The sequence below is a fragment of the Miniopterus natalensis genome, chromosome 6 (assembly GCF_054644295.1).
Source record: "Miniopterus natalensis isolate mMinNat1 chromosome 6, mMinNat1.hap1, whole genome shotgun sequence".
Classification (NCBI taxonomy): Eukaryota; Metazoa; Chordata; class Mammalia; order Chiroptera; family Miniopteridae; genus Miniopterus; species Miniopterus natalensis.
Genome location: NC_142086.1, coordinates 72,346,364 through 72,371,602, shown reverse-complemented (window position 1 = coordinate 72,371,602; position 25,239 = coordinate 72,346,364). Strand labels below are relative to the sequence as shown.

The following is a 25,239-nucleotide window of genomic DNA, read 5'->3' as shown; positions in this document are numbered from 1 at the left end:
CTCATAATATTTGAAGGAGTTAAGGTTTATCTCCATATTATAGGTAGAGGAGGCAAGTTACATTGTCCAATTCAATGAAAGCCCAGTTTGATTGCATTTGTGTGTTTCTGCAGGGATAAGAGTAGCAGAATTCAGGTGAGAATAGCACATTTTTGCAGGTAGAAGGGGGAAGAAATACAGCCACTGGGTTTGAGAGTGTTTTAAATGGAAAGCTGCAACAGAGTTAAAGAAGTAATTATTTCATTACTCTATATCACGTATCTAAACACACAAACAAATACAATACAAATATAGGGTGGGGCAAATGTAGGTTTACAGTTGTAAGTACTCGAAACAGTTTATTCTTGCATTATTATTTATTAATTATTATATTGTTTTCCATTTGAACAACTGTAAACCTACTTTTGCCCCACCCTGTATGTATAACTTTTTCTGATGAGAGCTTTTAAAGATTTTGAACCCTCTTCTGCCTTTTTGTAATGTGAGTGAGATCCTTATTTGATTTGTGAGTTGGTCATTTTTCAGTCATATTTTGTTTGTGCCCAAGCATTTAAAAATAAACATGAACATCACAGAGCTTCAGTGATCTTAGCTTAATGCCTTGTGAGTGTGCGTGTGTGTACATATACACGTGTGTATTGTTTGTGTTCACTTCGTTCCTATGAAGCTTTTACCTTGTTTATTGCAAACCATGGTGATGATTGCAGTGATGAAACAACTGTTATTTAAATGCATCTACTCACACTACATTTAATGGGAAGGCTCTATTTTGTATATTTGTGAGTATGAATGAGAAAGCAAAGTCTGCCTTGGGAATTTCATAATGAAAATGAGAGAGATCCTGCTTCAAGTAGTTATTAAAATTCCCCTGAAGTCTTTCATGGTGAATGATTGTGTCTGCGTCTGACTCTCTGACCTTCCCTGCAGTCTCTCTTTTTTTGGTATTTTTTTTTTAAAGAAATTATAACTACTTCAAGTCACTTACTTATTAAATTTGTAAAAATAAATCCCTACTAGTAATTTTTAATTTGTACAATGTATCTTCAGAATAATGCAAGTATTTTTGAAAATATTATTTGAATCTACCCTTTCTTCTGAAGTGAAAAAATATGTTGATAATTTAACTACTATGTCACCTCTTTTGAGGAAAGGATGAAATAAATATGAAGAAAAGTAATAAGGAAAATATATGGGAATTTTGCTTATTAAACAAGCAAAGGTCTGTTCTTCCTGTCGTTTGTTTTTTTTCCTGTTGAAAAATATGTCATCAAGAAAAACTTAAGGTTTATAGCAAGAAAGAGAAAGATGATTAGTAAGATCCATGAGAAAGGGGAAGGTTCTTCTCAGACGTGGAAGTAGACATTCTGGAATTACTTTGACAGGTGTTTACTTTAAAGTTTAATAAAAAGAATGGTATTACCTATTTGTATATAATAAAAATTCTGTGAAAATGGAGTATATACTGTATGCTAGGGGTTGTGGAGTTGTATTATCATCATAGGCATTTCACTTGTTATAGCAGCCTTTTTCATTTTCTAAGCCTAGTTTTGTGTTCCGCCTTCACTGCCGGGTGAGGACATAGACTCTAGGCCGGATGGCCTGCTGACGCTTACATGGGTGAACCTGGAGGTTCATAACACTTTGGATTTCAAACCCTTGTTCTTGCTTCTATCCCCTGTTCTCCAACAGGTTTTATTCTTTGTTCTCCTTGGCAAGATGACTGGCTATAGAGCCTAAGTCTTCTAGTGCTAATAATGTCATTGTATCAGCCAGCAATTAATTGTTAACTATAAAGCTATATAGTAACCACCTCAAAATTCAATGGCATACAACAAAATGATTTATTTCTTACACAACTATATGTGAGTCAACTGGGCCTCTTCTGATTTAGTCTGGGCTCCTTGGGCTTGGCTCTAAGCTGGGGGTTCATCATTCTTAGATCAGCAGCTACTCAAAGAAGGCTTTCTTAGACCAAAGGAAAACAAGTCCAACTTCCCAAGCACGTTTAAATCCTCTATCCGGTGTTACTTCTGCCAGTATTTCATTGACCTGATCAATTCCTGTGATTAAGCTCAGTGTCAAGGATGAGGAAGAATACTCTGCCTGTGGTATGGGTAGAGGAAATAACTCTATTCTGAAAAATAGTTGACACGGCCAAACTTTTGATGGACCGTATGAAGAAATACAACAGAATAGATAAATGAAACTCTTTTTAGTTTAATGTCTTGTGTGGCTTTTCTAAATATTATAAGTTAATCATGTCTGTGAAAGATATTTAGATTTTTACATGTTAGAACTAAGGTGCCTAGAGACTTAACATCATTAATTGGCACTGTACTGAGCTGTGGCTATCAGAAGTCTTCTCATAGAATATTATTTTTAGTCTGGCCTACTGGTATGTGCTTTCTTCTGTTTTACTAAGTGGGGTGAGGAAAGGGCATGTTAATGCTATGTAATGGGTCACCTTTATTTTTGTCATTAGTATCTGTGCAATGATAAAGAATTAACATTACTTCCATTCTAGTAGTTAGGGGAGATTCACATTTTACTTAGATCTCAATTTAGAGCCTAATCAAATTTATTAGGAATGTTAACTATTTCAATCCATTTAAATCTGGCTCATTAGAATCTAAGCTTTTGGATTGCTTGCTTTTTTCAGCTTTTCATTTTTGCCTATTAGGAACCATTTCTTCCAGTTCTCTTATATGGATAACACTTGACACAGGAAGAAATTTGTTTAGACCAAAGAGAAAATGGACTCTAAGGGGCTATCATTAACATTACTTTGTGATATTGGTAAGATAATTATAGGAAACTTTGTTGTGTTACTAAAAATGTTCATTAGCTTTATTTCTTAGATTTGATTGTGCAATGGGGATAGTGGAGTGAAAAGAGAGGGTAAATGATGCGAATATTCTAAAATTTGAATACTTTCAGGATAAACAGAAATGGTATTCCTTAACTCCTCTAGATAAAAAGGAAAAATTATTTCTAATCTTTTGGATATTGTATCATCTTATCACCATTTGCTCTCCTTTCCCTTTACTCCTTAAAATAATGCTTATTTTAAAAAATAAAAGTGAATTAATTAATGTTAAGTTTTGTGGTGAGCACTTTATGATTCTCATTTTGAACTTGTTGGAGACATCCTGGAGTATTCGAAAGCCAATACTGAGGATCACTGTTCTGTGCCACTAGGTAAGGTGTCATTGAAATGGTTAAAATTTAGACGATATGTACACCAAAACTGATGTTCCCATAGATCCATTTATGTTCACATTATGTCTCTCTGAATTATATACATTTTTTGTTATATTAGTACAACTTGGCTCCTGTGTTGTATTTGGCTCAGCAGTGCACAGATAGATGGGCCAAGATGTATTTTCTCAAGGATCTTTTGGATATAGAAGGAAATTGATATTCTCTTTGGAACTTAAGAAGTACTTGATATAGATCTATATTATAGTAATTGAAAATTATAGCTAAATCAACCTGCTTCTGTGTTGTGGCAGTGTTTTTTTAAGGTAGCAGGAGTGTTTTACTGTAAAAGACTTAGACTCTTAACTCCATTACGGCATAGCCCATGGCTGTCTTATTAATTCCTATATCCTCAGCACATTGAAAAGTGCCTAGAACATAGAAGGATGAATGAATGAATGTTGCTATAAAATATATGAGATTTTTCTCTCATTCTCAATTTCCATCTACCCTTCTAGCAAATTTTATTAGTCTCCATAATCAGAAATTTTAATGTGGGAACACAAGGCACAGTGGTTTTGTGTAAAACATATTTTAAAAAGTTTGTTCTAGAGAAATTTATGCTTAAAATTGCACTTACTATAATTCTTTATGAAGAAACTATCCCTTTCGAATTTTGCTTATAGAATGAATATGGTTTTTTTGAAAAATTCATAAATGCAACTGTTCTGTAGGCTATCTTACATGGAAAAAGATAAGGGGGTAAGATTAATGAGCAACAGCAAATTACAGAGAAGTAGGAGACATCCATCATATGTGAAACTATAGCTTTATTATTAACTCAGGATTATTACAAAATAACTTATTTTTTAATTGAAGGATTCTACTAACTTGATTTTCCAAACAAATTGTTTTTGTTCTTTTATTCATGGAAAATAAAACGTGATTTTAAAAAATTCAGAATACTTTTATTCTAAATTATTTACACAATCGTTTAAAAAATTTACAAAATTATAAAAATATTCATGTTTACAAACAGAATTATTTTGCATCGTATTTTATATTTTAATCATAGCCAGTATTTAAAATGCTGTATACTTTGTGGCACAGAATTAGATTTCCTACTTTTTAAAAGCACATAGATAACTGTGTTTCCAAAATGATATGAAATATTGGTGATCCCAGGATATGTGTAAGTTTTTTCTTTGAAGGCTGACAATTTATATTGAGTCATTGCTTTACAGTGGCAATTTAGCTAGGTAATCTAATATAAATTTAAATGCATTTGTTTTAATAGCATATTTTATCTTTCTTGTCTTATTTTCTAATTGAAGAGAAGGGGCAAAAGCTATGTTTGTATGGAATTGAAATTCACTTGGATATAATACTTAAGTATATTAGTCAATTTTTCTTCAAAAAAAGCACTAAAATTTTCCTATTAAGATATTAAGATTATTGATTGGAAAAGAGTTTGAAAATATCTTTTTGCCCCTATTTCCCCCTATATAGCCTTCTTGAAGTTTCTCTAAATTAGATTTTAAATGCCAATTAGGAGGTTGAGTATACTAAAATAAAAGCAAATGCAACCAAAATGGCCTCACCTTATGGCTAGTTAGGCTTTTGAGAGAATAAGTGGAACCTTTGCTCTGAGCATGGCTTTGAGAAAGATATTCATCTTAATGAACACATTAATTAGAACCATAACTATTTATAAGATAATTAGAAACGAAGCTTGGTAAACTGAGCTTTTCCTGCAATTAATGGAGGATTAATTACTGGAGGTAATGAAGTGGATTTTTAAATGCATTAAGGTGAAGTACAGAGATGAGCAAGGCTTTGTGATAGTTGCATAATTATTTCAGGCTGTTTGAGCATAGCTCATATGAGATCGTTAATAAGCATCATTGCATCGTTATGTATGCACTTAAAAAGACTTACCACCAAAATGACTGCCTAATTATTTCTAATTGGCAGGACTCTGTGTAGTCATTGAGCTGTTTGTAGCCATTTTAAGGTTCATTTAACTATCCTTGGGGCCATGTGATAGATGGAAAAAGCTTCAACTAACATGCTGGCCTTGGCTGGCGCCGTTAATCAATTTTGGTGGGCTTCAGTTTAAATGCATTTGCTCATACAGAGGTCAAAACCTGAAGTAGTCCAAGCAAAGTTTTGCTTTTTGAAGCCACTTGACTGTATTCATTAGCAATTAGTAAAATAATTGTGTCTGTCACTATATTTGGATTTTCATATGACTTGGTATTCTTTTATCACTGTCCCTTCTTATTCCACATTTGCTCCACTGGAAACCAAATATTCTTCCAACAGACCCTTTTAGCAACTTCAGTGTAGTAGCATATGTTCCGATATACTACCTTTCTTCATTCATTTGTTAGCTTAAACAGTGTAGTACATTTCAACACAATCATCTAATTTGTTCCTGATTGATTGCTGGTGAAAGTTTCTACCGAAGGACAACATTTTAGGGCTTTTAAGGACATCTCTAAGGAATTAGTCATTAAGCATTAAGAGAGGAAGTAAGAAGTAGTCAAATCGAATTCTGACATTTACCAGAGTTTTGTAGTTAGAAGCATCTATATCTAAGATGTTGAAAGCAAAAAATATATCTATCTATATATATGTACACTCCCCCACACCCCCAAAAGGGCACATGATGCAAGAAAGTTGTGTAATGGGGATAAGCTGTGTAATGTCTACACTTGTTTTTAAAGCTTATTCTTAAATAAGCATATTACTAATCTAGTGCTTTTATGGAATTAATTTAGAAATGTTTGAATATCAATTTCAAATTTAATATCTTTGTTTATAAAATAATTGATAGAAAGTTTTTAATCTTTTATCAGATTTAATGTGACATATCATTAGCTAAGCATCTGTAATGGTTTTCAATGAGCTTGTTGTCTTGTTACATATAATCATAACCATCTGTGGGATGTTGTCAAGGTATATATGCCATTAGAGTGGTTTAAGAAAACAGTGGTGAAGCAAATTGTAGGCTAATAAAATAAAGGTCAATTATACCTCTTTGTTATGAAAAATGTGGTTCTAATCATTTCCTTAATGCTTCAAGTAAAATTATTTATGCAGAATATTTTAAGGTATTGCCAACTTTATTGAAACTAGATTTGTGTATTTAGTTCTTTTAACAGTTTCATTATTCAAGAATTTGGGTGTATAAATGTCAATCAGGCAGAACATATTTCTTAGGAACTGACTTAATTACTGTGGATTTTAGTCTATTGTTTTAGTATTTAGAAACAAATGGATTGAGTTACTTAATCTCTCAAATCAATCACCTTGTTCCCTGCTAGAATTATGAACTTTTTAGTTTTTGATAATGCCTTTGGGTATTTTTAACACATATTTTAAGAGAAAGAGGAAACAAAGCTAGTAAATGGATTGTTTATAAGTATATTGAATTCTACAGACTTAAACTATATCTTAATAGAATTTGTTTTGTCTTCATTATTAGGAAATACTAATCTGTTTTTAAAGCATAGAATAAAAGTAACAATTTAAAGGCTGGGATGGAATTGCCTTTTTATGTAATTAGCAATCCACCCTCTACATATTGATCAACTTGTCACAATTGTTTTAATCCTTTGATGGTGTAAATTGAAATTTTAGATCTTGAATAGGAGTTCTGTTTTATTTGTGTGGTAGTGTATTTTCAAAACCTAATTTAGGTGGTTATTTTAGGGAATTGTGGTTGTAAGACTCTTAATTGATAAACATAAATGGGCAAAATGTTAATGTTTCATTTCAGGTTGTCTTTTTTACTTTTCACAAGATTGTGAAGAAGTTTTTATGAAAGTTATCAACAGCACTCTATAAAAATAGGTCAGTATTGCCCTGGTCAGGTAGCTCAGTTGGTTAGAGCGTCGTCTCCATACACCAAGGTTGGGGGTTCATTCCCCGGTCAGGGTACATACAAGAATCAATCAGTGAATGCATAAATAAGTGGAACAACAAGCTGATGTTTCTCTCTCTCGATCAAGTCAATAAATAAAATTTTTTAAAAATTTGTTTAAAGAAATATAGGGCAGTATTTTAACGTTATATTGTTTGCTTTAAATCTGCATATTGAGGTACACTATAAAATGCAGTTCTATATTTTACTCATATAGATGTATTTTATTAATATTTGCTAATTAAAACATTATGAGAAGGGAAGTGTTACTGTAGGATTCCTATATATTAGTTTCTTCAAGAACATAATCAAGGCAGCCATGCACATTGGGGCTTGTCTTTACTTGCTATTTTTTGGAACTGTGGTACAACTATGTCACAAAATCCTGGAGCCTACTGGAAGATAAGAAGCTGCTGCAGCAGAGATGAGACAACCCAGCTGAGTTTCAGTAAACCTATCAACCCTCCTGCTGTTAGACATATGAGTAAGGCCATCCTAGGCAAGGAGTTAGCAAACTAGAGTTTACTGGCTTGCTGTATGTTTGTCAATACAGTTTTATTGGAACCCAGCCAAAGTTATTTGTTTATATGTTGTCTGTGGCTACTTTCCTGCTACAATGGCAGAGTTTGATAGTTGCTGTAGAGACCTCATGGCCTGTAAGCCCATTACTCACATCCAGCCAACAGGTGACCTAACTCATCCCACTGCCCACTCAGATTCGTTGCCATCTGAGATCAGATATAATTTCTTGCTGATCTAGAGAATTATGAGTAATAATAAACAATAAATGTTGTTTTAAGTTTGTAAGTTTGAGTGGTTTATTACGCAACAAAAATTAACTGATATAACACTGAAGTGTACCTATAAGAGAACAAGAGTGATTTTTTCATGTAATTTGGCACTTATATTAAAACATCTGATTGATTTTCATTATTCTTTTTATTTATAGATTTTTTAAAAACTTTGACAAAGTTTTATCATAAGTTTTATTGTAAAATTTATGAAAAATTGACAGTCAAAAGGGTTTATTTTATTAATTGAGTATTATGCATTTAAATTGCAGTGTTTACTATTTTATCATTTTTGGTACAAGTGCCTCAGGATTTGTTATTAGATAATTATCACATTTAGTTTCTTGGCTGTACAACTTGTAACTAGTTTATTAGTTGTATGTTGGTGGATATAATAAGTAGTTAACATTTCTCAAAAAATATTTTGGAGTTCTTTATTGGATTTTTTATATAGCTTATGTGAGCATTTGAATACATTTTTTCTAGAATAAAAGTATTGCTACCATATTTTTCTGTTTTGAATGCCTTTTTTTTTGTTTGAGAAGATTCAAAATTACATTCTGAAAGAAAAGTTGGCTCTGGCCCCAGGCTTCTCTTCGTTTACCTAATAAATGGGGGGTAGGAGTTTATTCCTTTTGTTCAGACTTTATTCTTTTTTATTAGGATCCTCCCTTTTCATAAGAGAGTGCAACTTCTATTTCCATCTGGGTTGATTTTTACAATATAGGTCTTTGAACCTACAGTAGCCACATAAAATAGTTGCCCACCAGGTACTTGTCAGGGGATATAATCTCAAACTCACTGCTATGCAGAACCTTTCAAAAGCTTTGCCAATAATAATAATATTATGAAGCAATGTTTGAAGGATATATAGTGTATCTATTTCATTTTTAGTTTAAAATCTACTCGTATTTAAGTCCAAGTCTTATATCCGGACTCATCATATTGACCTTCTCTGGAACTGATTTTACTGATTGTGTTTTGGCATGTGGCCTATATTTAGTGAAGTTATTGCAAATTGCTCTCTGAAATTCATTAAAAGGTTTATTTTAAGAATGATCTCAGGGTCAGGGATAGTTGTATTTGATTTGATAACCCGGTTTGTTTTTATTCTATGAAAATTATGTTCTTAATTCTTTTTTGAGTTAGCTGCTAGCTTAACTAACAGATTTTTGGTCTAATCCTAGAAAATGTAAGGGCCTTATGATCTAATTTGCATATTAACATCTTTCCTGCTTCTGTTTTATTTTTATTTTATTTTCCTTTGTTCTCCCTTATTCTGATTTTAATAATTTTTATTTTGCTTTAATACACACACACACACACACATATGTGAATTCCTTTATAGTGCTTGAAGGATATATAGTGTATCAAGCTTGACAAGATAAACTTCATTTAAGCCTTTTTTCCCCTACTGATTACAACTAAACCTTCTGGACAAAATGCTAATCGAAGCTACTTTATAGCCTGGAAATAATAGTGGGTAAATTGGGGAAGATAGTAAAAACTTGAAGAGTGACTTATGTGGTGAATTGCACATTTTTAGATCCTCTTTATTGTCTCAGATTTGATATAGGAAAGTCCCCTTTGCAGAATTGCACAGTGGGCAGAGGCAGCAAAAACTCTCAGAGAAACCTCCTATTTCTGGCTAGAAGAAGGTAAAAGGTTCTCCCCTGGTTCTGTCCTGAGGACAACCCCACATGTGGACTGTGGAATCCTTGTTATTTTTTTCTTCCTCTTTTCTCTCAGTAGTTCGTTTACCTCAAGAAACATTCTGTTGCCCCACCAGGATGGCTCAGCTGTTGAGCATCGACCAATAATCCAGGAAGTTGCAGTTCCATTCCTGGTCAGGGCACATGCCTGGTTGTGGGCTCGATCCCCAGTAGGGGGCATGCAGGAGGCAGCCAATCAATGAGTCTCTCATCATTGGTGTTTTTCTCTCTCTCCCCCTCTCTCTTACGCTCTCTGAAATCAATAAAGACATTATTTTTTTTTTTTAAAAAGAAACATTCTGTTCATGTAGAACTTCGTGATGGCAACATAGGCAGCTAAAACTCAAAGAAAAACCCATTTTTCCTGCCAGAGGACTGGAAAAAAGAGCTCCTGGGAGTTGGAGAGTACATGGGCAATCCCAGTAAGGGGATAACTGGAGAAAGATCTTATTCTGTGTAAGACTGGCACAAGGCCTGGGCTCACGTCTGAGCTGCACATGAATAGATAGACTCGAAACAGTATTATAAAAACTTTGAAAATCAAACTGACATTGGAACCACAACCCACACAAAGTGAGGCAGAAATTTTGATCTAAACCTAACCAGGTTATTTCCTGCTCAAACAAACAAACAAAAAATCAACATTCTAAGGAGAATTTTAACAGCACTCAGAGTCTTCCAGAATAATATTCCAAATGTCCAGGATACAAGCCAAAAGTACTCAGCATACAAAGAACCAGGAAAATGTGACTGATATTTAAGGGAATAGACAACCAACAGATGCCAACTCTAAAATGAACCTGATGTTGGAATTAAAGTCAGATGAATACTTTAAAACAGCATGTGAGGTAAAGGTAAACCTTTTTGAAGTGAATAGAAAGCTAGAACTTCTAAGCAGAGAAATAGAAACTATAAAAGAGAACCAAGTGGAAATTTTAGAACTGAAAAATACTGTATCTGAAATAAAAAACTTGCAGGATGGATTCAGTATTAGAATGGACATGACAAAGAAAAGAGTGATTGAACTTGAAGAGAGATAAACATATAATCCAATCTGCAGAATGATAAGAAATAAATATTTTAAAAAATGAATGAAACCATATCCAAGATGGTGATGGATTAGGTGGAAGCTACACTCACTTCCTCCTAGGACCAAACTGGGATTATAACTAAAGTATAGAAAAATCATCCTGAATAACCAACTGAAGACTAGCTGGAGAGAAGCCTTATAACCAAGGACTTACAGAGGAGGCCACATTGAGACTGGTAGAAGTGCAGAGGCACGAGAGAGCTGGCCAACACTCATGGGCAGCAGCTGAAATTACAGAGGGGTGTATCAGCTCTGGGGGATTCCCTTGAGAAGTGTGGGTTCTAGACCCTAAGCCAGGCTCCCCAGCCCATAGCACCAGAACTGAGAAAGGTGCCAACGTACCATCTAGCTGTGCAAAGCAGCGGGGTTTCTATTTGCCAGGGAGAGAAGACTAGAAACACAGGTACCCATCTTAAAGGGCCAAAACACAAAATTTTCTTCACAGCCACTTACCCTGGGCTCCAGCAGAGTGGATTAGAGGTGCGTGAGGAGAGTTTGGCATTGGTGGCTTTGGTGAAAGATCTGAGAGGTCAGCTGCCAGGATCCCTGTGCTGAGCCATTCCCTCATACTGCAAAGCCATCTTTCTCGGGCAGCATTCCCCTCCATGAAGCATCATACTGGGGGGAAGCAATATCCTACCCATTGGACTCCCTCTTGCCCCACCCTTGCTGAGGAGTTCAGCCTGAGGCCGTTTAAGTGACTGAGCCTGACAGACAGCCAGCCTTCAGGCAGAGGAGAATCTCTTGGTGCATTGAGACTTTTACTGACTTGACCCTGGGCTTGGTGCTAGTAAAAGCAACCCTTGGTGTGCAGCTTGGTCATTCCCACATGCACCCAGGCCCAACAGAGGCAGCCACAAGCTGTGGATCACTGATAGCCCCAAACAGGTTGCCCAGAGCCAGTCATAGACAGTGTTTGCATTGGCCTGCATCAGGATCCCTTTGAAGAGGCCCAGAACCAATATACCCAGTGGCCAGCTTCAGACAACAGAGCAAGTTCCAATAAGCTTTACAAGCAGCACATCCACAGGGAAATCTGGGCAGGCACCAAACCCTGCTGAGGCAAATTCCACTTCATGTGATCAGCACCTGCACAGCAGCTTTCGTACCGTATTGGGGATTGGGCCTCACTGTCAGCCAGCCTGAGGGTCAATCCCATGCATGAATGGGCCGACAGCAATCAAGAGTCAGTTACAACAGGAGGGTCCACATAATGCACAAAAGGGACATTCTTAGACCACCCAGCTCAGGTGATCAGGGAGATTGTGCCACTGGATCCCACAGGTCACCTATTACATATGTCCACCCTACCAACACTAGGAGTCATAGTAGATCTACTTAATACATAGAAACAAAGAGGCAGCTAAAATGGGAAGACAAAGAAACAGCCCCCAAATGAAAGAACAGGAGAAATCTCCAGTAAAAGAGCTAATTGAAGTGGAGGTAAGCAATTTATCAGAGATAGAGTTTAGAGTAATGATTATAAAGATGCTCAATAATATGAAAAAGGATATAGAAACCATACAAAAGGACTGGTCTGAAATGAAGAATGCCATATCTGAAATAAAGAATACACTGGAAGGAAATAACAGTAGGCTCAGTGAAGCAGAGGATCGAATTAATGATTTTGAAGACAAGGCAGAAAAAAACAACAACACCAAATCAGAGCAGCAAAAAGAAAAGAATTTTAAAAAATGAGAATAGTTTAAGGGAACTTTGAAACAACATGAAGCATGACAACATCCGTGTCATAGAAGTAGCAGAAGGAAAAGTGAGAGAGCAAGGGATCAAGAACCTATTTGAAGAAAAAAATGACAAAACTTCCCTAACCTGATGAAGGAAAAAAACATACAAGTCCCGGAAGCACAGAGAGTTCCTAACAAGATGAACCCAAAGATGCCCACACCAAGATACATCATAATTAAAATGGCAAAAGTTAAAGACAGAGATTTTTAAAAGCTGCAGGAGAAAGGCAGTCATTTACCTACAAGGGAGCTCCCATAACACTGTCAGCTGATTTCTCATCGGAAACATTTCAGGCCGGAAACATTCAAAGTGATGAAAAGCAAGGACTTATAACCAAGACTACTTTACCAGCAAGGCCATCATTAAAAATTGAAGGGGAAATGAAGAGCTTCCCAGACAAGAAAAAGTTAAAAGAGTTTGTTACCACTAAACCAGAATTATAATAAATGTTAAAGGTCTTGCTTTAAGAAGAAGGGCAAGGAGAAGGAGGAAAACAAACAGGAACATAATTAAAAAAATAGAATGGCATTAAATACATACCTATCAGTAATCATTTTAAATGTAGATGGCTTAACTATTCCAATCAAAAGACATAAGGTAGCTGAATAGATGAGGAAACAAGACCCATATATATGCTGTCTTCAAGAGATCCACCTCAGAACGAAAGATACACGCAGATTAAAAGTAAAGGGATGGAAAAATATATTTTATGCCAATGGAAAGGGAAAAAAAGATGGGGTACAAATACTTATATCTGACAAAATAGACTTTAAAACCAAGGCTATAATAAGAGACAAAGAAGGACACCACATAATGATAAAGGGATCAATCCAACAAGAGGATATAACCCTTGTAAACATTTATGTACCCAACATAGGAGCGCCTAAATATGTAAAGCAAATCTTGATGGACATAAAGGGTATGATTGACAGTAGTACAGTTATAGTAGGGGATTTTAACACTCCATTGACATCAGTGGATAGATCTTTCAGACAGAAAATCAACAAGGAGACCGCGACCTTAAATGACACACTAGATCAAATGGAAATTGGTATCTTCAGGGCATTTCCACCCAAAGCAGTAGAATATACATCCTTTTCAAGTGTCCATGGAACGTTTTCTAGGATAGACCACATGTTAGGTCATAAAAGAGGTCTTAATAAATTTAAGAATGTTGAAATATCAGCATCTTCTCTCACCATAATTCTGTGAAACTTGAAATCAATCACAAGAAGAAAACTGAAAAACACACAAATACATGGAGGCTAAATAACATGTTATTAAATAATGAATGGGTTAATGACATCAAGGAAGAAATTAAAAGATACCTCCTTGAAACAAGTGAAAATGAGAACACAACAACCCAAAATCTGTGGGATACAGGGAAAGTAGTCCTTAGTGGGAAATTCATAGCATTACAGGCCTATCTTAAGAAACAAGAAAAAGCTCTAATAAAGAATCTACTTTACACTTAAAGGAACTTGAAAATGAACAACAAACAAAGCCCATGGTGAGTAGAAGGAAGGAAATAATAAAGATCAGAGCAGAAATAAATGAAATAAGAGTCTAAATACAAAACAATACAAAATATCAATGAAACCAAGAAGTAGTTTTTTAAAAAGGTAAACAAGATTGAGAAACTTGTAACCAGACTCATCAAGATAAAGTGAGAGGACCTAAAAAATAAAATCAGAAATGAAAGAGGAGAAGTAACAACTGACATAAAAAAATACAAAGAACTGTAAGAAAATATTACCAACAACATATGCCAACAAATTGGACAATCTGGATGAAATGCATAAATTCCTAGAAACATACAATCTTCCAAAACTGAATCAGAAAGAATCAGCGAATCTGAATAGGCAGATTACAACTAGTGAAATTGAAGCAGTAATTAAAAAACTCCCCCAAAATAAAAATACTTAAAGAAGAACTAACACCTATTTTTCTTTAACTATTCCAAAAAATTCAAGTGGAGGAAAGACTCCAAGCTTATTTTACAAGGCCAGCACTGTCCTAATTCCAAAATCAGATAAAGACACGATGAAAGAAAATTATAAGCTAATATCTCTGATGAACATAGATGCTAAAATCCTCAACAAAATATCAGCAAACTGAACCAAGAAATACATTAGAAAGATCAGACACCAAGTGGGATTTATTCAGGGGATGCAAGGTGTGTGCAATATCTGCAAAACAATGAGTGTGATATACCACATAAACAAAATGAAGGATAAAAACCACATGATCATATCTATAGGAGCAGAAATAGCATTTGAAAAAATCCACCCATTTATAACAAAAACACTCAGCAAAATGGGAATAGAGGGGCATACCTCAATATAATAAAGGCCATATATGAAACACCCACAGCCAACATTATACATAATGAGCAAAAACTAAATTGTTCTTAAGATCAGGAGCAAGACAGGGTTGTCCATTTTCAGCACTCTTACTTAACATAGTACTGGAACTCGTAGCCACAGCAATCAGACAAGAAGAAGAAATAAAAGGCATCCAAATGGAAAGGAAGAAGTAAAACTGTCATTGTTTGTAGATGACATGATATGGTATATAGAGAACCCTCATGATCCCATAAAAAAACTACTAGAGTTGATAAATGAATTCAGTAAAGTAGCAGCATAGAAGATTAATATCCAGAAATCAGTTGCATTTTTATACACCAATAATGAAATATCAGAAAGGGAAACGAAAAATACAATCTCATTCACGATTGCTTCAACAAGAATCAAGTACCCAGGAATAAGTTTAACCAAGGATGTAAAAGACCTGTACTCGGAAAATTACAAGACACTGAAGAAAGAAGTTGAAGAAGATACAAATAAGTGGTAGCATGTACCATGTTCATGGGTAGGAAGAATTAATCATTAAAGAATTAATCATTAAAACGCCTATAATACTCAAAGCAGTCTACAGATTCAGTGCAATTCCTATCTAGATACCAGTGACCTGTTTCACAGTACTAGAACAAATATTCCAAAAATTTATATGGAGCCACAAAATATACTGAATAGCAACAATGATCTTGAGAAAGAACAAAGAGAAATGCTACCTGATATCAAACTATACTACAAGGCTTTAGTAATGAACACAGCATGGTACTGGCATAAAAACAGACATACAGGTCAGTGGAACAGAATAAAGAGCCCAGAAATAAACCTACCCCTTTATAGTCAATTAATAATTGGCAAAGGAGACGAAAACATACATCGGGCTAAAGATAGTCTGTTCAGTAAATGGTGTTGGGAAAATTGGACAGATACATGCAAAAAAATGAAACTAGGTCATCTTCTTACACAGCACATAAGAATAAACAAAGTGGAGTAAAGACTTAAATGTTAGGCTCAAAACCATAAAAATCCTAGAAGAAAACGTAGGCAGTAAAATCTCGGACATTTCTCATAGCAATATTTTTTCTGATATATCTCCTTGGGCAAGGGAAACAAAACAAAAAATAAACAAATGGGACTTCATCAGACTAAAAAGTTTTTGCATGGCAAAGGAAACCATCAACAAAATAAAAAGGCAACCCACTGAATGGGAGGACATATTCACTGATAAATCTGAGTCCCAAACTATTAAGATAGATGTAACTAATTTATTTACTTAAAGCTTTTTTTTAAAAAAAAATATGTTTTTATTGATTTCAGAGAGAGGAAGGGAGAGGGAGAGAGAGATAAATATCAGTGATGAGATAGTCATTGATTGGCTGCCTCCTGCACGCCCCCCACTGGGGATGGAGCCCACAATCTGGGCATGTGCCCTGACCGGGAATTTCACCGTAACCTGCTGGTTCACAGGTTGACACTTAACCACTGAGCCACACAGTAATTCATTTTATTTAATGGTGTTATGGTGTGGTATACTGAGCTGTATAGTAATGCTATAAAGTATACTTTTGAATAGTGGGTTATATGTTCCCACACTATCCTGATTTGATAGTTTCCAATGTCTGATTTTTAAGTTTATTTTGTATTATTCTGTATCAGCTTGTCACTTGTCACTGCTTCCAGTTCTAACGCTTTCTCTACTTTGATCTGTGTTAATGCTGATAAATATAATTTATTTAATGAGAAAATAGCTTACTTTCTATTATCTATAAAGAAAGCTTGGGGTGATAATTTGAGGATTTAAAAAATACTTTTTAAGAGGATAAACTGGTGTTTATGATCTTATTTTCAAGAGAATAAGCTGGGTCTTAACATTATTATATTTTTTCAATACCAAGTTAAAGTAAAATGACACTTGCAAAGTTATTTTAAAAATTATGTAGCCTCCTCTTCCTTAATCAGTAGTGAGAGGGAAATGAATGATGGCTTAAAAAAAGCAGCACCTTTGTATTATTTGTGTGAGCTTATCTTCTGGTGAACTTATGGGCACTTATTGTAATTAGATTGTGTTAGGAAGTTATGTTTTTGCTTGTCTTGTTAAAATAGGAAAATATCAGCTTAAAATAGACATCATTATGTATAGAAGTCATTTATTTTTATGAAGGACCTTTGGGGGAAAATAATTATATAAAAAGTAAAAAGTGAAATGATAATTTATAAGTTTGAATATGAGCCTTAAATATTTCTTTTTGGTTTTAATGTTGACAAAAGTGCACACACTCTAGGTACTTTTGAGGTGAGGAGGTCCCACTTTTACGTTTACTTTCTTTACTTGCTGATATAGTATACAATCATTGATACTGTCTCTTGAACTTGAATTTGGAATACCTTCAAATCACTCTGGCAACATGCAGGGTAAAGATCCATGGGGAAAACCAGGGAAAATACGACTTTTGAATTTCTTAAGACAGTCGTACCTGCCTTTGTTTCCTCTTGTATTTTGGAACAAGACCTTCATGACATAGACTCTGTCTCTTTTAAAAATCTACTTTGCTTCCTGTTATGTGGTATATGGGGAAAAAACCCACACTGGGATTATTTTTAAATTACACCAAGTCAGGAAATAAACTAACATATGCCTTCATTTCAAGTACTCTCTTTTGTACTCATGCATACAATACGGTACAGTATAATACAATACACAATAATACTGAGTGCACCTGATCCTGTTTTTCATTTATAAAATATGGTGACCATTCAGATAAGTTTCATGCCCCAGGCTTTTCACTTTCTCTGATATTTTTTTTATTACCATTAAAGCCTTTGTTGGGCATTTAAAATATTGACATAAGCAATTTGGAACTTGTTCACAGATTTGGAAGAACAGCAAAAAAATAGGGAAAATTGGAAATCTTACTTAAAGACAGCATAATGCAGTCTGATTTGTAAATTATCAGTCTGTCCACTTAAGTTAGTTGCATTGAATGAAATCTTGCAGCAAGTTACTTGAGGCTTTTTAAAACCAATTTTAAAAAATCATTTTTAGCAAATAACTTTAGAATGTAAGTGTCTTAAGTTTTTCTTCCAGCTTTATAATAATAGAATTTGCTACATAATTAATGGGTATTAAGACTTTTGTTCCTTTTTGTTTTTATCTGTTGTGAATTAAGGAAGTAATCTTTTCAAAAATGTTTTTATTGATTTGAGAGAGAGAGAAAAACGTCAGTGTGAGAAAGAAACACGGATGGGCTGCTTCCTGCACGTCCCCTACTGGGGATTGAGCCATCAAACCAAGCATGTGTCCTGACTGGGAATTGAACTGGTAACCTTTTGGTGCATGGGATGACACTCAACCAACTGAGCCACACAAGCCAGGCAGTAATCTTTTAAGGAACATTTTAATAAAAAACCCAAAAACCTTTTAATTATTTTGGGGCAAAGTGATCTGCATATTTCCCCTTATTTTTGAATATGAAGTAATTAATATTAATGGTTATAAAACAATAAAGTTATCAGAGTTTGATTTTACAATAATATTTGTTGTTTAAAAATTTTTGATGCAAGGATTCCATGAACCCTTAAACATTTTCATGTATATATTTAAGTTTTATAAATTAGAAAGCATGTTGATATTTTTTATTTTCAAAAATAATGTTAAAAATGAAAATTTATGTTTAATAATTTAAATTTATTTGTGCATTTGGACCTTATGATTTAAAGAAAAATTTAAGTTTAATGTCTTTGATACCTAAGAACATTATTTAGCTTGGTGAAGAAATAGTAAAATTTTAAGGTGCTGGCTAAGTTGCTTGATAAGCATTCTCCTCTCTAACTCTCCCCTACACATACAGCCAATGCAGGAATTTGCTTCATTTTTCTATTTTATTTTGGAAAATTATTGTTTTCTCTTACAAATATTATGGTTCATTAATTAAGGACTTCTCAAAAACATTTTGCCTTTGAAAAACTAAATTTATGTATTTAAAAATTAAAAAATGATAAATACAGCCTACTAATGAAATTATTGGCCAGGTAAACACCATTTTAATTTTTTAAATTATGTATTCTACTTCTTAAGTGATGATTTTAGTGCTAATAACTAACAAGTGTGATCTTATACTTATTATGGGCATTCATGAAAAATCTCATCCAAAAATTGTAAGGTTTAACTTATAATGCCAGTAGCTACCAGATGCTAAAGAATTTCATTTGCTGATTTTATTCTTTTACTTCTTTGTAATTTAAATGCCTTTATTTAAAAAGTTTAATTTAAGGATATTGTAAAGTATATAGCATTTTAAGATTAGATGGTATCCAGAACATATAGTCCAATGAGTTAGTCCAATGTAATTGGAGGAATTATTAAATGACACTGACCTCATTTCCTTTAGAACAATGAAAATTAATAGTTTCACATTTTATTAGGCTGATATTCCAGATGTAGTGTACATTTAATTAAGTGTAGTTTCCTTTTAGTTATGGTATGTGTATCTGTTTTTTGTCGCAAATTCTTTCTAGTTTTACAGTTTTCCACATGTTTTCTTTCACCATTTATGATTTTTTTCAAAGCAGAGCTATAAGGATTTAAATCACTTTAGCATGCAGCAAAACAGTTCCCATTCAAACAATAAACGCCATTTTAAAAAGCCTTTAGATCTTCTGTCACTTCATAAATATAAATGTATAAAAACGTTATGCAGTTGTAGTGCCCACCTGCTAATTAAATGCAGATTTTGCTCAAACTTGCTTAAAATCTGTCTATTTGTTTCAACTATGTCTCTGTTCAGAATACATATGGCCCTTGTGAAACTAATTATGCTTATGGAGCAGCTGTTAAATTTAGTGCAACTAATTTTATCCAATATTTTACATTTTAATTGATTACCTGTGAAGAAATTAGCAAATTAACACTTATTGTACAGTAACTGAATCGTCTTTTATGGTTACTTTCAGATTTAACAAGTGAGCCAGGCACTGATGGATAAAGACATTTCTAGGATTTTTAGATAGGAAAGTTGTTGGTGGACCTTGATTATCTAGTGTGAAAATTTAGGAAGACTGATGAGTGATGCCAGGCATCTGTGTGTTCTGTATCTTAAACATGAGAAGCAGATTGGAAAGTAATGGCTTTTTCACAGAATTTTGGTAACATATGGGCTTATCTGGATCTAAGAAGTCTTTGAAGATCTTTGAACTTGACTAAATGACTTAACCTTTGGCATAGTGGGTGGGTTATATGCTTTTTTAGGGGGAGGCACTAGCATTCTGCATTTCTCTTTTTCTTTCCTCTTTCCAGTTCTACCTTTATAATTTAAAAATGGAGGGGCTGGAGATGGTGATTGGAAATTTTTGAATATTGACATGATGAGGATTCCAAGATATTTAGTTGGCTGGATCTACCTGTTGTAAGGTGGGGTTAAATCTTTTGATAATATTTCAGAAATGAGGATGTATAGATACTTACTTTCTATTTTATAGATTTTATTTGAAAATGATACTGTAACCAGATCTTATTGGCAGTGTGCTGTAGTTGAAAGGATGTGGACAAACCTGGGTTCAAATTTCAGCTCTATCACACATTGGCTCTGTGACCTCTGAACTTTTCAGAGTTCATTTTCCTCAAAGCAAAAACCAAACCAAACTAAAAAACTCCCCAACCCCATCTCATCCCAAAGCAAAACAAAAATTCCCCAAAACACCAAAAGAAGATGACAATAACAATTAGGTGTTTAAATATTCCAGAGAATTAAAAGAGATAAAATAGAGGAATACTGCTAACACACTTCTTAGCATGTAGAAGATCCTTAGTAATAGTAGGGTCAAATAGTATGCCCTGTAATATTGCTAAATAAGAGAAATACTAAGTAAGCATATTACTAGGAGTACATACTGTAGAACATTAACTATCATGGTAAATGCAAGATTGGTTTTGATTTTTTTTACTCACTTTGAATTTTGATAACTAAGTTCTAAGACTTGATGTGAGTTATAGGTTAAAGTAAATGTATCTGGAATTTTGATAAATATTTCAGTGGGGCACTATGCATAGGGAATTACTATTGTCAGGAATATATAAGCAATTCTGTTTACAGATACTTGATCTATAGCAACTTAATCCTCTGCCCCTAGTGAGGACAGTTGACCTTGGTTCTGTAGTTTAGAACATGTGGCAACTATATTGATGTAGACAGATTTCTCTAAGGCAGATGTAGGTTCAATTAAGGGCCAAAGCTGAAGAATATTATCCCCCTTAATTCATTTTAGTTAAAATTCAAAGTGTGTGTTTTCCCCAAGAAATAGCATTGTTGTTGCTGGGTGTATTTGAAACCTTTTGGTATAAGGTTTCAGGTACTTTCAATTAGCTTATATGGATTGGATTGAAAAAACATTAATTTTTATGCTGAGTTTCGAATAACCAATTTATACATGAAGTTTCAAATAATTTTTTTAGCCTCCGAATGGAAAATTTTAAGCACTCATTAAAACAGGAAGTAGTATACGAACCGCCACGTAGCCAGGATCTAACTTTATCAGATAGTATTTTGCCAATACCAAGGTTTGTTTTAAGCTTTGTTAGGATGGGTCCAAAGTGCCTTTACTTTACTGCATGGCTATTTTAGCTCCAGTATCAATACTTGACCCTATATAACGCCTTATGTACAGGATGCCTACAGTCTGGCTAGTGGAATAGTATTTCTCTTGTATGATATTCAGGATTTCTATTGCTTTCCAGTGTATGTTCCCTGGTCCTATGGAATTTCACCTCACATACATATTTATAGATTGGAATTTGTCAGAAGGTCTAGGGGAACCCACTGCAGATTTCTGGATTCCTCTCTCTGTCCAACTTCCTTTTCTTTGGTCTAATACCTTGCAAATTCTGGCCACCTGGACTCCTTGAAGGTCTGTTTCTATCTCCGTAACCCAGGAAGTCTGAGGTTCCGTTTGGGCTCCCTCTCCTTTGCTGTGTGGCTTGCAAACTTTCTCAAGGCAGTAAGCTGGAGTAACCCTAGGGTTTCCTTATTTGTTTCCCCTTTCTTGAGGAATCACAGTTCTGTGCTGCCTGTTGTCTAATATCTGTAATATTAGTTGTTTCATACATTTTGTTTGCTTTTCTAGTGTATGGTGAGAGGGCTGTTCCCATAGCCTTTAACCCCTATGGGCCAAAGGCTATTTAATTTCAGCATTGATTATTTTATCTGTGATTTCTCTATTTTTCCTTTTCCACCAACAATTTATCAACCTCATTATTCTTTTCAAAGAATCAACTTTTTTTTTAATCTTCTGATTCATTAATTTTTGCTTTTCTTTATTTCTTTCCCTTTCCCTTCTGTGAATTTTCTGTTCTTTTTCTCTAACTTTTTGAGATGGATGCTTAGATCATTTATTTTAGCTTTTATTCTTTTCTCTTTTTAAAAAGTTTTTATTAATTTTAGAGAGAGAGGAAGGGAGAGGGAGAGAGATAGAAACATTGATGTGAGAGAAACATCGATTGGCTGACTCCTGCACGACCCTACTGGGGATTGAGCCCGAAACCTGGGCATGTTCCCTGACCGGGAATTGAACTGGCAACCTCTGGGTGCATGGGACCACACTCAACCAACTGAGCCACACAGGCCAGGGCTATTCTTTTCTTATATGTGTATTTAGTACTATAAATTCCCCCTTTACTGTGCTTTAGCTATAGACTACACCCTTTTGATATGACATATTTTAGTTTTCATTCAGTTCAAAGTTTAAAATATCCATTGTGAGTTCATCTTTTGCATGGGTTATATTGAAATATATTACTTAATTTTCACATATTTGGAGTCTTTTCTGGTTGTCCTTTGTTTATTTCTTTCTTTCTTAATTCCTCTGTATTGGAGAACATTATCTGAATACCTTTCATCTTTAAAATGTGTTGGGATTAGTTTAAGGCCATCATAAGGTTTATTTTAGAAAGTATTACAGATACAATTGATAAAAATGAATATTACACAGTTTTGGGATACAGTCAAGTGGGTAAATTTAACCACTTGTTCAAATCTTTTATATCTTTTCTTTTGCCTCTTAAAACTTGCTAAATTTTACCAGTTACTGAGAGAGCTCACAGACAAATCCTGATAGTGGATTTGTCTGTTTAACTTCAAGTTCTGTCCGCTTCTGCTTTATATATTTTGAGGCTCTGTTATTGAAAGTATGCAAATTCAGAATTGCCTTATATTCTTTTTGAAGTGACTTTATCATCATGAAATATCTCTATTTCTAGAAATATTTCCTACTTTGAAGTGTGCTTTGTCTGATATTGACATAAATTCACCACCTTTCTTTTTGTTAGTACTTGCATATCTTCTCATTTTTTTACTTTAAAACTTTCTTAGTTTTTATATTTAACATGTTCACTCTGAAAGCCATATATAGTTTGCTTTTTTTTTCAGTCTGACAATCTTTTTATTTCAATTGCATTATTTAGTCTATTTATGTTTATTGATTGTATTTGGGTTTAAATTTCCCATCTTATTCTTTGTTTTCTATTTGTCTAATTTATATTTTTTTCTACTTTCTTTTTTGGTTAATTATAGTTCATTTTCTTCTCTATTAGCTTGTTAAACATTCTCTTAATTTTACTTTACATGCTTATCCTAGAAATTGTAGCATGTCCTTGAGTTGTTAGTGTCTAACATAAATTAGTACTTCTATCACTTTTGTTTCCTGTAGCTTTGATACCTGAAGGATAGCTTGAGTAGATGTACCATTATGAACATCTTTTTCCCTGACCTTTGAGCTCAAAGAAAATTAAAGCCATTGTTTTGTTGTATATCTTGTAGTTTAAAGGATTGATGCAATCTTGACTTCGATTGTTGGTGACTTGATCAGAGTAGTCTTCCTTTATCATTTATGTGCATTAACTTCATATATCTCAGAATTGAGTGAGTGCGGTTAATCCATTTCCCCATATACACATTGGACTCTTTCTGCATGTTCCAAAAGTGTTCTTGGATTGTGATTGTAATACTGTTTTTTCTTCTTCCTGAGTCTCAGGTTGGGTGCTCATTTTCTGCCTCTTCTTTCATTACTTTTTCTGATTCTTTCTACTAGTTCTTTTTGTTAAAAGTTTATTTTTCTTGGAACTTTTATCACTAACATCTGTGTCTCTTATTATATGCTGTATTTAATGTTGGAGTGTTGTGGTGTAGTCTCCTTTGTTTTATGTTTTTTTTTGTGGGGCACATATGTATCACCTGAAAAGTTTGATTCTTTTTTTTTTTTTCCTTCTTACAGTTGCTTTGTATGGGTGTTGGATTCTTTTTTGTTGTTGTTCATGATAATGTGAAGGATTTTCCTGGATCAGCAGTAATAGACAGTTTTATGAATGGACTGAAGGTTTTGGGTGACTTATAAGGTTTTTTCAATGGTGCCGTACTATTATTAATACAGGAAGGTGGAGTTTCTTTAGTAAATGGGAAACTTTGTGGGAAAAGCTCGATCTATTTTTAAATCCTTTGATGCCATCTTGTTTTTACAGAGCCCTGAGCTTCACCACCTTATTTTCTGGTTTTCTTTTATCACCATGCCATCAATGGACACTTCCCTTTTTAAAGTGTCTCTTTCTATAGTGTATGTCTTTTTAAAAAAATTCCCCTTGTTATAGTTTTAGTTGGATTTTGGTTGGGGGTGAAAGTAGACATTCATGTTCAAAATGTCAACCTGACATGTAATCCATGTTATTTTATTCCAAGTGTAATTTTTAAATTTAATTTTAATGACAGTTTTATTTTGTAGCAAATACAGTCATTTTTTGTAGAACTCTACTTAAGAGACTATTTGAAGTATTGTATTTAAAAATAAAATAAAATATTAGGATATTTGTTTTGATTACATGTGTTTAGAACTTATTAGCCAATTAAATTGACAAATTGGTTCTTGAGGGCAGTAATTCATTTTATGTAAGGGTGTTATGATTCTTCCTATTTTGTAGATATTGAAAGCATTTATCTGGTATAATAGGACATCTTGCTGTCCATTTATTGCTTATATATTGTGTGTTCTAGAGTGCCACATTTTTTATCAAATGTTTCTTTGCTTATAATATATCTCCATATTGGTTTTGGCACTCTAGAGACTTCTAAAGTGATTTATCAGAAATGTATTTATTTAAAGAATGAGAGACAAATTCACATCTTAAATTTTAGTATAGTTTCTTTGACTTTTTTTTGTCTTTGGTCGGGGTGGGAATCTCTGTATACTGCTCGGTTAATTCTTGATGGAGGTCCTTCAAATATGTAATTAAAGTTACTTAGTAAAGTAAACGGGGTTGTTCATATGCCTAAGACATGAGTTTTGTTGATTTTTAGATAGAGAGGAAGAGGGGCGAAGAGAGAGAGAGAAACATCAATGATGAGAGAGTCGTCATTGATAGGCTGCCTCCTGCACGCCGCTG

The 25,239-nt window shown here is 34.0% G+C and overlaps 1 protein-coding gene and 1 pseudogene across 1 annotated transcript in view; one reads left to right on the top strand and one right to left on the bottom strand.

The window, feature by feature from the left end:
* The window catches only part of LOC107539266 (AP-3 complex subunit sigma-1-like), a 34,872-nt pseudogene extending 23,585 nt beyond the window's left edge, over positions 1 to 11,287 (bottom strand).
* Positions 1 to 25,239, top strand: part of RSRC1 (arginine and serine rich coiled-coil 1) — a 282,043-nt gene that overhangs the window by 46,381 nt on the left and 210,423 nt on the right. The window lies entirely within an intron of this gene.